The following is a 12,984-nucleotide window of genomic DNA, read 5'->3' on the forward strand; positions in this document are numbered from 1 at the left end:
AACTTCTTGACACCACATGTATTCAACAAATATTGAGTCAGTATGTGCCAAGCCATTTCCTAAGGGGTGAGGAAGACAAAGCCCTAACTCACTAAGCTCCCATTATTATCAAAGGAGAAATAATCAACAGATGGATAAAGAGGCATTTGATAATGTCAGGTGGCACTAAGTGCTGTGCAGAAAAGTAAGGCATGGTGAAGGGAAGAGGGAGGAAGGGAAGTTATTTTAGATAGAGCCATCCGGAAGGGCTGTCTGGGGCGTGAGGTTGGATCAGAGACTAAATGAAGTAAGGGAGCGAGTCCGATCTGGGGGAGAGAACAGTGACTGCAGATGGCAGCAAGCAAGGAGCCAGGGTGGCTGGAGTGATGCCCGTGTGAGGTCAGGGAGGTACGTGGGGCCGGGGCACGTGTGCCCTGTGGCCACTGTGGGACTTCAGATTTTATTCAGTGCTAGGAAGTAGCTGGAGAGTTTTAGCAGAGGAGTGACGTGATCTGATTGCATGTCATAAAAATGGCTCAGGTTGATTTCGAGAAGAATGGACTATATGGGGGTAACCATGGAAGCAGAAAGACCAGAAAGGAAGTTATAGTAATGGCTGCGGCAAGGGATGATGGTAGCTCACTAATCTGCGCCAGGAGGATAATGGTAGCGACAGCTGCATGGCGCTGCGGTGAGAATTAAATGGGACAATACATGTGGGTGGCTTGACCTAGCGCCTAGTGCAGAGCGATAACTCGGTGTTACCATCGTCATTGTTATCATCATGATAATTTTGAGGTGATTCTTCTACCCCAACTGGTAGCTCCTTTTCTGAGCTTTGGCATTCCCCTTGCTCAGGGGTTCCACATACTCCTTTATCCCCTCTAAACATTTCTTCTTGTGTCCTAGAGCAGCCTTACATACGAAAGTGTTTATGTGTTTGGTCAAAGACGTTCAAAAACGCTTTGTCAAGACTGTTTTTATTCTTTGTGCTTGTAAGTCCTGCTGTTTATGACCGCAGAGAGGCAGGCTGGTGGACAGCACTGGAATAGTACCGCTTCCCAGGGGCATCTGGTAATGGGGCTTTCTGGATGTCACAATGACAGGGGGCCAGTACCCGTACTTAGTGGGTGAGGTCCGGGAATGCTAAATGGGACAGCCCTGCACAGTAAATGATTTCCTACCCAAACTGCCCACGCTGGCCCCCTGGGAAATATTTAGGTGGCAGGAGAGTCTCCACACAAGTTGTATACGGCCAACTCCAGGAAGGTGGTGCAGCCAGGGAGGGGAGACCTGGGGATGCTGGGGCAGAGGAAAGAGCATCAGGTTGAGGGGCAGCTCTCAGTCTCAACTCTAACAGTACAAGTCATGTGAATTTAGATCTTTCACTCATTGTTGTTGAGCCTCAGCTTTCTTATCCATAAGCTGGGGGAACTTTGACTACCTCCTTGTAAAGTTAAGAAAATTCAATAAGATAATGCTGTGTATACATTTATTAGATTGCAAATCATCATGAGGCTAAACAACCTGTCTCTCTGCACACACAAGCTGCTAATACAGTCTCTGCCCTGGAGAATTTATAATCCAATCATCATAATGGAGAGCTACTAGCTCCCATTAGAGAAAAAAGTAGGAAATGTGCTTTCAAAATCACAGGTCTGGTTTTCACAAGCCAAACATTTTAAATGTAATTAAAGTTTGCAAATGCCGATTATTTTTCCCCTAATTAAGCGTATTTCCCAAGAATATCCATATTCTACTAAAACATATTAAGACATACTCAAATGCTACTTTGACTTTTTAAAACAAAATTATAAGTAACAATTTTTTTATGACACTTACCTTCTTTTAAAAATGGAAAAGGAAACAACCCAATAGCACAAATTAAGCTTTTTTGTCTGTTTTGCTTTGTTTTTTACTTTAATTAATGATTGTCTCTCTTTTTTTAAAATTTGTATTGGAGTATAGTTGACTTACAATGTTGTGTTATGATTGCCTCTTTAATGACAAAATAATCTCATTGGGAGAAATTTTTTTCTGCTAGAATAAAATTGAACTCTCCTTTTATCAAATTTCATTTTTTTAGTCAGAAAATAGTAACTTCTATGCATTCATTAATTATTCACTTACTCACTAATAGAATATAATTATTACCTACCATAGACTCATTTTGTACAAACCTGCAATATTTATTATAAAGGGCACTCCTAGCCCAAATAAATAATAAAATGGAAATAAGAGGTATAGGGCAACAAACACTAAAAGCTAGAGTCATGTAATTGTTTGAAGGGGATAGTTTTCCTTAGTAAAATAAATTATGAATGACAAAAAACAAAACAACAAAAAAAAGAATTATGTTAAAATGTACTGAGGTTAAAATTTTGGCAAAGTATATTAGATAAGATTAATTACTGTGACAGACGCTGATTCTTGTTTACCCCATATTCAAACCCCTTCTTTCCTGCTAACAAATACCAACTTACTTAGGTAGCAAGCAGAGCCCCTCTATTTCACTGTAGATGGATTTCTCCTCTATTTCCAGAATATGAATCTCAATTGTCTAAGTCAGTCACTACCTGTGGACAATGACTGCCATAAAGGTAGTGATGAGACCCAGTTTTGGCCAACAAGATGGTAATAAACATCTGCTAGGTGTGGTTCCAGGATAGCTTTTGATATACTGAATTAAAAAGACAAACTCTGATTAGGAATGCATTTTGTAATTCCTAGAGTAACCACTAAAAATAATAATAACACAAAGAGGTGGCTAAAATACCAACAAATAAGTTAAAATGAAATAGTAAGAAAAAAATTTTAAAGCAAAAAAGTGGGAACAGAAGAACGAAAAGCAGAAGGTACAAATGAAGTGGTAGACCTACATCTAACCATATTAATAATTACACCAGGTTAATGATCTAAACATATTATTTAAAAGGCAAAGATTGGGACTTCCCTGGTGGTCTAGTGGTTAAGAATCCACCTTCCAATGCAGGGGACACGGGTTCAATCCCTGTTTGGGGAACTAAGATCCCACATGCTGCAGGGCAACTAAGCCCACACACCGCAACTACTGAGCCCATGCTCTGGAGCCTGCATGACACGACTAGAGAGCCTGTGCGCCACAACGAAGATCCCACGTGCCACAGCCAAGACCCAACACCGCCAAATAAATAAGTAAATATTTTTTTTAAAAGGCAAAGATTATCAGAGTGGATAAGAAGGCAAGACCCAAATATATACTGCCTACAAAAGGCATATTTTATTTTATTTTATTTATTTTTTTGGCTGTGCCTTGTGGCTTATGGGATCTTAGTTCCCCAGCCAGGGATTGAACCTGGGCCCTCAGCAGCGAAAGCACTGAGTTCTAACCACTGGACATCCAGGGAATTCCCCAAAAGGCATATTTTAAACAAAAAGACATAAACAGGTTTGAAAGAAAATGGAATAAAAAAAAATGACACGAATTCTGAAGCAATGTTTAAGCAACCTAAAGTCAGACAAAAGAAAATAAACAAACAAAAAAATTCAGAGGGAACTAATAGAAAACACTGTCTACCCTAGATGCAGACCACTGGATAAAGGCCAGGAATGCTACTAAACATCCTACAATGCACAGGATAGCTCTCACCTATCCAACAAAGAATTATTGAGGTCAATATTTCAATAGTGCTGAGGTTGAGAAGCCCTGAGCTACAGTAATCAAGACAGAATGGTATTGGCAAAAAGATAGAAATATAAACCAATAGAAGAGAATACAGTCTAGAAAGAGATCCATACATATATGGTTAACTAATTTTTTTTAAGTCCCAAGGCAATTCAATGGGAAAAGAAAATTTTTTTCAACAAATGGTGCTGGAACAATTTATATCTATATGGGGAAAACTAAACACCAGCTCTTTCTTCAAATCATACACAAAAATTAAGTCAAACTGTATCATAGACTAAATGTAAAACCTAAAACTACAAAGCTTCTAGAAGAAAACAAAGGAGACAATCTTTGTAATCTTGGGGTGAAACAAAATTTTTTAGATAAGAACAGTAAAATGTGAATTATAAGAGGAAAAAATGACAAATTGTACTTCAATGACCAAAGATATATAAGTAGTCAATAAGCACATAAAAAAGATGCTCAATATCACTAGTCATTAGGGAAAGGCAAATAAAAACCATAATAAGATACCATTTCACACATACTAGAATGGCTGGAAGAACAAAAACCGACAATAACAAGTATTGGTAAGGAGGTAAAGAAATTGCAACCCTCATGGACTACTGGAAGGTGTATAAAATAGTGCAGCCACTATGGAAAAGTTTGGTGATTTCTCAAAAGATTAAACATAGAGTTACCATACAACCCAGCAATACCACTCTGCTATGGTCTGAATGTTTGTGTCCTCTCCTTCCCCAATTCATATGTTGAGACTTTAATGCCCATTGTGATGGTGTTAGAAGGGGGAGCCTTTGGGAGGTTTTTAGGTCATGAGGGTGGAGCCCTCGTGAATGAGATTAATGTTCTTATAAAAGAGAGCCCACAGAGCTCCCCAGCCCCTTCCATCATGTGAGGACACAAAGGGAAGTCTGAGACCCTGAAGAGGGTCCTCACCTGACCATGCAAGTGTACTGACCTCAGACTTCCAGCCTCCAGTATGGAAGGAAATAAATTTCTGTTTTTTATAAATACCCAATCTGTAGTATTTTGTTATAGCAATGCAAACAGACTGACACACTCCTAGGCATATACTCAAGAGAAATGAAAACATATGTCCACATAAAAATTTGTACACAGATGTTCATATCAGCTTTATTTGTAATATCCCAAAACTGGAAACAACCCAAATGTTTATCAACAGGTGAATGGATAAACACATTGTGGTATATCCATGCACTGGAATACTATTTAGCTATCTTAACTACAAAAAGGACAAACTATTGATTCACACCATAACATGGATAAACCTCAAAATAATTACGCTGAATGAAAGATGCCAGGCAAAAAAAAAAAAAAAGTATTACTTTATGATCCCATTTATATAATACTAGAAAACGGAAAAACTAATATTTAGCGACAGAAAGCAGATCAGTGATTGCCTAAGAATGCAACTGGAGGGAAGAACAGGTTCTAAAGAGGCACAAGAAAATTTGTTTAGTTTTCTTTTAAGGAAAAGAAAAAGTATGACAACATAGCAACAATATTTAAGCTTATATACGGATGGAATAATGTGAATGCAGAGGAATTGATTAAAATAAGAAATATGGGGGCTTCCCTGGTGGCGCAGTGGTTGAGAATCTGCCTGCCAATGCAGGGGACACGGGTTCAAGCCCTGGTCTGGGAGGATCCCACATGCCGTGGAGCAACTAGGCCCGTGAGCCACAACTACTGAGCCTGCGCGTCTGGAGCCTGTGCTCCGCAACAAGAGAGGCCGCGATAGTGAGAGGCCTGGGCACCGCGATGAAGAGTGGCCCCCGCTCGCCGCAACTAGAGAAAGCCCTCGCCCAGAAACGAAGACCCAACACAGCCAAAAATAAATAAATAAATAAATAAATAAATAAATAAATAAATAAATAAATTTATTTTAAAAAAAAAAATCATGATCTTCAGGCCAAACTCTAAAACAGCCAAATCAGAGTCCCTGGGGGCCAGGGCATCAGTATTAAAAGAAAAAAAAAAAAAGAAAAAAAAAGAAATATGATTTGGCTAAACCTCCTTTTAAAAAAGATAAATATCTGGATTGAAAAAAAAAATCCAACAAATCTGATGCTTTCAAGGAGCATCTTAAACACCAAAATAAATAGAAGAGCCAAAAAAAAAAAAAGGCAGAAAATTTTATTGTTCCAGAGGTTTCTAGAACTAAGAAATAAAAAGCAACATCAACTGGGTTCCCTTTTTAGTTTGAGAAAAAACTAACTAGCAAGCCAAGAGAAAGTAAGGAAAGGGAAATAATAAAATTAAGAGTAAACATATGCTAAGGAGAAGAAAAAATAAAATTCGTAACACCAATAGTTGATTCTGCAAAACAAAATTTTTAAATGAAAAAGCTATTCGCACAAATAATGGAATGGGAAAAAGAAAATACATATTACTAGAATTAACTGATGTATAACAGATATTTGTTGAAGAACAAATTAATGAAAAAAGAACAGAGAAAACAAATATAAAAGAGAGTTCAAAATAGGAGAACTATAATTTAGATGTATAATATACATAAAGTGAACATGGCAAAATATTAACAATTGTTAATTCTGCAAATCAACATTTCTGTTATATTTGAAATTTTTTATTTTAAAATCTTGGAAGAAAAATTAGAGGAATATAATTTTCTTCTATTCTAACAAATTTTATTACGACCTAGAAGGAGACAGCTATAAAAATACTAAAAATATAATATTAAAACTGATAAAACAAAAGCAAGAAAATAAATATTGATAATATAGTAAGACCAATAAGATACAAATGTAAAAACTATAAAATCCTAGAGAAAACTTAGTAATTGAAACTTTAAAAGAATTTGTCTTTGGGATCCTATAGCGCTTATTGCTGGACTACAGAGTAAAATAGGGCATATTCATCATGCTTTCAACAGGAAAAGGGAATAATCCACATCTTAAAAGAAAATCTTTTGTATAAGTCACCATCTTTAATTTCTTCTCAAAAGAATTAAATAATACCTTTAAAGAAAATTTGCCAAAAAGGAAAAATGTAATATAATCTCATGTCTTTATTTTATATAATTCTTTCTAACCTTTTCCCAGATGTAGATATATATTTTACATGGCATTAAATATTCTGGTTTTTCACATAGGATATCAAATATGTTTCATTTCTACATGTTATTTAATAAAAATTAGTTATGGAGAATTTCTTTAACATGACTAATAATTTCACCGCCTAATAGAAGAAATTTATTTATGGGGAAATTAAACTCTAATAGAGGGCGGAAATATACATTTATGAAGATATATACCTTGTTTCTGCCTGAGAAGACTTAAGTAAAATATTAACATGGTCACTAAATTAGATGAAATTAAATACTAGTTAACAGTCTCCAGCCCACTCTCTTGATAAATAGCAATATTTGGAAAGGTTAGTGAACAAGACTATCATACAGTGCCTTTGTTATTATTTGATTTTGATGATGATGATGATTAATAGTAGTTGTAGCAATAGCATCATCAAAATCAAATCAAATTTTTATTAGAGTATAGTTGCTTTACAATGTTGTGTTAGTTTCTACTGTACAGCAAAATGAATCAGCTATGCATATACATATGTCCCCTCTTTTTTGGATTTCCTTCCCATTTAGGTCACCATAGTGCATTAAGTAGGGTTCCTTGTTCTACACAGTTGGATTTTTAAAAATAAACCTTTATTATGAAACACATGTTAAAAATGACAAAAAAGTATCATCACCTAGTGACATCTAGTCAGTGACTGGCTGAGATTGGCACATTACCTTAGTCTCTCCAGGTATCTTCAGTACAGAATCCCTCAGCGCTTCCATCTCAACCCTTGAATCTAGGAGATCCGTTGGAACAGGAAAGTCCAAAACTATTTGAAAAACATTTATTGAGGGCTTTCTAGGTGTCAGACACTTCACTGAAACAAATGTTTTCCTGCAGCTACTCTAAACAGATCATCATAAGGAAATAATTGTGAGTGTGTAAAACATTCTGAAAGACATGAGGTAGATCCAGATGGACATGCTTGTTAAAATGCAGATTTCTGTGCTCCACATGCCTCACCTATTGAACCAAAATCTCTGTTGATGAGGCTGATAAATCTGCCCAGAAAATTCTCATGCAGGCAGTTTGAGGGCTACCATTAAGATAAAAAGTGGACTTAATGGAGTTTTAAGATCTTTCTTACTCCCAAATTTTCTGAGTCTGTAATTTTGTTTTTAATAATTTAAAACTTAAAAAATTTTAAACTTTAATAATTTAAAATAGCCTAAATGATGAAAAATGGGGAAATGAATAAGGTATTATTAGTGTACAGTGGAGTAGCAGAAAGGTCCATTTGACAAATTTCTTTTGGAGGATTTGGTTTTCTTTACTTTATTAGATAACAAGAGCCGTGACAACCACAGTTTCCTTATTGCTGTGACTTCCATTGTGTGCTCAATTTAAGTAGCTTTTCTTGGTTAGATATTCTGGTGAGGCACTGTTGTGAAATACATACTCCAATGCTCCAGCACACAGACAAAACTTGGCTCTTCTTTTTCTTATGATTTTGGTTTTATCACAGCCTACTGTGGTCCTCCTGGCAGTATGTAGAGGGAGGTAATGATAAAAACCACATTCCCTAAATATGTTGGTTAATTCCATGCACGTCTTTGATCTATGTCTTCTGTTAATGATTTTTATTCCTTCTTCATCTGTCACCCTATCAGTGATTCTCTATTCTGCCACTAGCCACCTTTCCAGCCTCTAAATCACTTTGTACTCCAGCCAGAATGGAATCTTCATGCCTTGGGTAGTAAAGAATTGACCTTACCCAAAGAGAGGTCTGGTTTTTGCCCTAAGCTCCTGGGAGGTGATCTCTAAGCTGTTGGAATGCCCTGCCTGATAGGAGTGTCTTTGTTTACCTGGGGGCCTTGGACCACACTGTATAGTCTAACAATGTGATTTTTGGTGGGAGCTTCAGGCAATGCATTATCAGGTTGACTTCCAGAGGGACTAGAGACTAGAAGTCAGCCATGCAAGTGGTCAAACATATCTACAGGACTGAGCCCTAGTAAAATCACCATATACCAAGGCCAAAGTGAGCTTCCCTGGTTGGCAATACTCCATGTGTGTTGTCCCACATCATCACTGGGAGAATTTAGTGCTATCCAGGACTCCACTGGGAGAGGACAACTGAAAATTCCACACGTGGAATTCTCCTGGACTCTGCCCCATGCAATTCTTCTACTGTCTGAAGTTAATCCGTATCCTTTTGCTGTAATAAACTATAACCATGAGTTGAACAGCTTCTAGTGAGTTCTGTAAGTCTCTCTAATGAATCACTGAACCTGTGAGTGGTCTGGGAACTCCTTAACTTTGTGTGCCTGTACCGCTCTGAACACACTGAGGTCTCTAATTCTTCCCAGCCTTTCCTCCAACACTTCCCCCTATCTAATATTCCCTTCCCCATTACCCTCGTCTTCCCTACTTATCTGGCAAAATCCTGTTCTTATATTTAGGATAATTAAACGGCATCTCTTTTCTTGAGTCCTCACCACATCACTCTTTCCCACAAAATTAGTCATCCCCCACCCCACGCTCATTGTGCTCCCATAGATCTACCAGGACACCAAGCACAAATAACCATGTCTTTCTCATCTTTGCATTACCAGTACACAGCAGAGTGCCTGGTACATAGCAGGTCTTTAGTATATGTGTATGGACTGAATGAGCTACATATGGAAATGAATATTTGAAACAGGGGGAAAAAAACAGACTAGAAAATATGCACAAATGAAGTACAATTCAGTGAAAAATATGTAAGGCCATTAATAAGCATATGTGAGAAATGTCAAATAAAGTCTATTTAACATTTACTATTGAGGGACTTCCCTGGTAGCGTAGTGGTTAAGAATCCGCTGGCCAATGCAGGGGACACAGGTTCGAGCCCTGGTCCAGAAAGATCCCACATGCCGCGGAGCAACTAAGCCCGTGGGCCACAACTACTGAGCCTGCACTCTAGAGCTCACGAGCCACAACTACTGAAGCCTGCGTGCCTAGAGCCTGTGCTCTGCAACAAGAGAAGCCCCCACAATGAGAAGCCCGTGCACTTCAACGAAGAGTAGCCCCTGCTGTCTGCAACTAGAGAAAGCCTTCACATAGCAATGAAGACCCAACGCAGCCAAAAATTAATTAATTTTTAAAAATTTACTATTATCTTCATCGCCCTGAAAAGGCTAGTTTTCTTTTAGTATGCAAAATGAGGGTAGGACTGCTATGATAAAAATTATTTAACAAAGAAGCACATATATAATTGCAGAATTAGGAGCTCTAAAATATGAAGTGTAAAATGTTAAAAAAATGGATAAATTTTCATATTTTAAATTCATAAGCAGATTTGTTTTAGCAATCAAATTACTTTGGGAAATAAAATATATCATTACATTTTCCTGTTGCTTTCCTGGTCAACTAATTTTAGCTAACTTCTAGTGAGTTACTATAATAAAATATTTCAGGAATATGCTTATTCTCTCTGAAGTATGTTCACTCAGAAAAAGTCTGCAAAAATCCACAGAAATTATGTTGCTCTCATTATTTCACGTTAGTGTTTATGTTTTATTATGTTAAAGTAGCTACTCAGCGCTTACCTGTTTAGATGTCTACATTTTGAGTACTTGGGTTTTAGTTTTACCAAAGCCTACACCTGATAAAATTTCATAGAAAGGCTAAAGCAGTAACCATGCAAAGTGCTCATTTACATGGGTTTGGGCTTGAGGAACAGAGAGGAAGAATTTCGTAAGCTTTTGGCTTTTTATGATAGCATCAGGGGACCATTACTGGAATTAGATCCTAGTGGTTGCCATCAGTTTGGTGGCTGCTTAGAGACTCTTAACCCCAGAAGGTATCAGGTAAACAGGGTCCTTGTAAATGAGAGCAGCAGTGTGTAGATTGGTTTGTTTTGTTTTTGTTTTTGTTTTCCTCCTTGGCTCATTTGTTAATTTTTAATCACAACCAATTGCCCTGGTACTAGAGTTCTGACTGGTTTTGTTTTTATACCAGATAATCTTTGATAATCAGTCTTGATGTTTGAAAAGAATACTTTAGCAATGTCTTTGGCAGCAAGATAATTTACCCCTAAAATAGGCCCTAGAGAGAAATTATTTATTGTTTTCATATCTACATTGAAGTTCAACATTTTTGAAATGTTTTTAGTCCTAGTATTATATCTTTGAAGTGTATTCTAACTAAATAGCCCCAACTTAGCAAAGCAAGATATCCATCCTTTTTTCAAAAGAAAAAAACAGTGACATAAGAAAAGGCAAATGTATTTAAAGACTGGCTGGTGATTTTATCATAAAAGTATAGTGACTGGCTTCATAGGAGAGTACAGAACACTTATAAGTTGATGGCAATGTTGTTGGCATTTTGCCATCTAAACTTAAGTGAAGGTTCTACTTCTGGGATGGTAGCATGAGGAGTTCTGAGGACCTACTCCCCAGTATACAAGCATAGCTGGTGAAAAGTATTTAAACAAACAACCAGTTAAAGTCTCTGGAAATTGCCCTAAGTGCATACAGCAAGTGAAGAAATATTTGTTTAAGAAAATCTACTAAAACTCAGAAAAAACAGAGAAAGTACGTGGAATTTGAGTTAGGACACTCTCCCTCCCTTACACCTCCCAGATTAGCTTAACGGAAGCTCCATTCTAAGTGGATATGGCCAAGAATATGGGGCTCCTCTTTCCTAAGTTCCCAATCAAAGGTTAACATATCTTACCAGGAGAACAGGCCTCTAGCATTTCTCATCTCCTCCAACTCCAAGTTCAAGAGGAAAAATTCCTGGAGAGTGCAGCCAAGAGGCTGGGGCCTCCATTCCACCACTCAGCACACATCTATAGCAAAGAGACTCTACCCCAGATGTGGCAGGCCAAGAACACTGGGACCTCAGTTACCCTTGTTCCAGCTCACTCAAAAGGCAGTGATTCCATGCCAGGACAGGCAAGTCAAGATCACAGGTTACTGCCCCACTCAGCACTCAGAGTAGTGCTTCAGAGATTTTCTTCTAGGGGGAGATGTAATTCATATGGAAAGAGAGCTCCAAAGTTCTCCCCAAAGTAACTGACTTTATTTGAAAAAAGAGTGCGGGAAAGTTCAAGCCTAGGTGCTCTAGGAAACAACAGCTCTCTTAATAAGAGCAATAGTTAAACCACTGGCCAGCTAGTTCATCAGAGAGAATCAAGGAAAATGACAGCTAAGGTTACCCCTGGGGTCAGGAAAAAAAAAAAAATCTGGCTACAAAAACTGCTCCTGCCTGAATTTAAGTGGATCAGACTGAAGAACGATTTATGCCCAGGGCATTGTTGAAAACAATAGAGGAATTATCCAGTAACTCATGGAGCCTAACAGTTGGGTGTGATATCAAGTAAGGCTGACAGCTTAACAGAGACCAGGGAAAAGACAGTCAAAGAAAGCCCTGTTAAAACCACTGTCATCCCAACGTGACTGTGTGCACGTTGAGGCAGTGCCTTCCAAGAATTGATACCACACAGTGGGAGAAAACAGACTTCACTAAAATAATTTAGCCAAGTTTCACACACACACCCAAATAACAACGAAAATAAGCCCCAGAGGAAGGGGAAGAGAATCGGTATTCATAGTACAATGTCCAAAATTCTTCAGGATAAAAGCAAATAAACCCAGACGAAAACTTGCATGCACATGAGAAAAACAAAGAGTATATTGCAGTAAAAATGCATGTTTCTTCCTCTTTTTTCTCTGATTTGCGAAGCAATTATATAAAACAGTATGTATGTATGTAATTGTGTTTGGCTTATCACATATAGAAATGTAATATATTTTGCAATAACAGTACAAAGGAGGTGGGCTGGATCATAGTATTGGAGTAAAGAAATGACACCAGATGGTAAATCAAACCAACAGGAACTAATGAAGAATACCAAAATGGCAAATAAAAAGTTAAAAATAACAAATGCTATACAAAGATACTTTCCTTCCTTTTCTCAGCTTCTTTAATAGACATACAATTATAAATAATAATAATTATAACAATGTATTCTTGGGTTTGTAGCATATAAAGATTTAGTATGTATAACAATAATAGTACAAAAGAAGGGGGAAGGAGGAATGAAGTCACATTTCTATATCTCAATGGAATTAAGTTAGTATAAATCTGAAACTGATTTTGATATGTTAATATGTATATAGTGAGTTCTGGAGCAACCACTCAGAAAAACTCAAAGCCTATAGTGAAAAAAATAAGTAAGTTAAAATATTATGCTGGAAATGTTCACTTAATGGAAAAGAAAGCAGCAAAGGAGGAATAGAG

Source organism: Balaenoptera acutorostrata, chromosome 7 (assembly GCF_949987535.1).
Source record: "Balaenoptera acutorostrata chromosome 7, mBalAcu1.1, whole genome shotgun sequence".
In the NCBI taxonomy this organism is placed as follows: Eukaryota; Metazoa; Chordata; class Mammalia; order Artiodactyla; family Balaenopteridae; genus Balaenoptera; species Balaenoptera acutorostrata.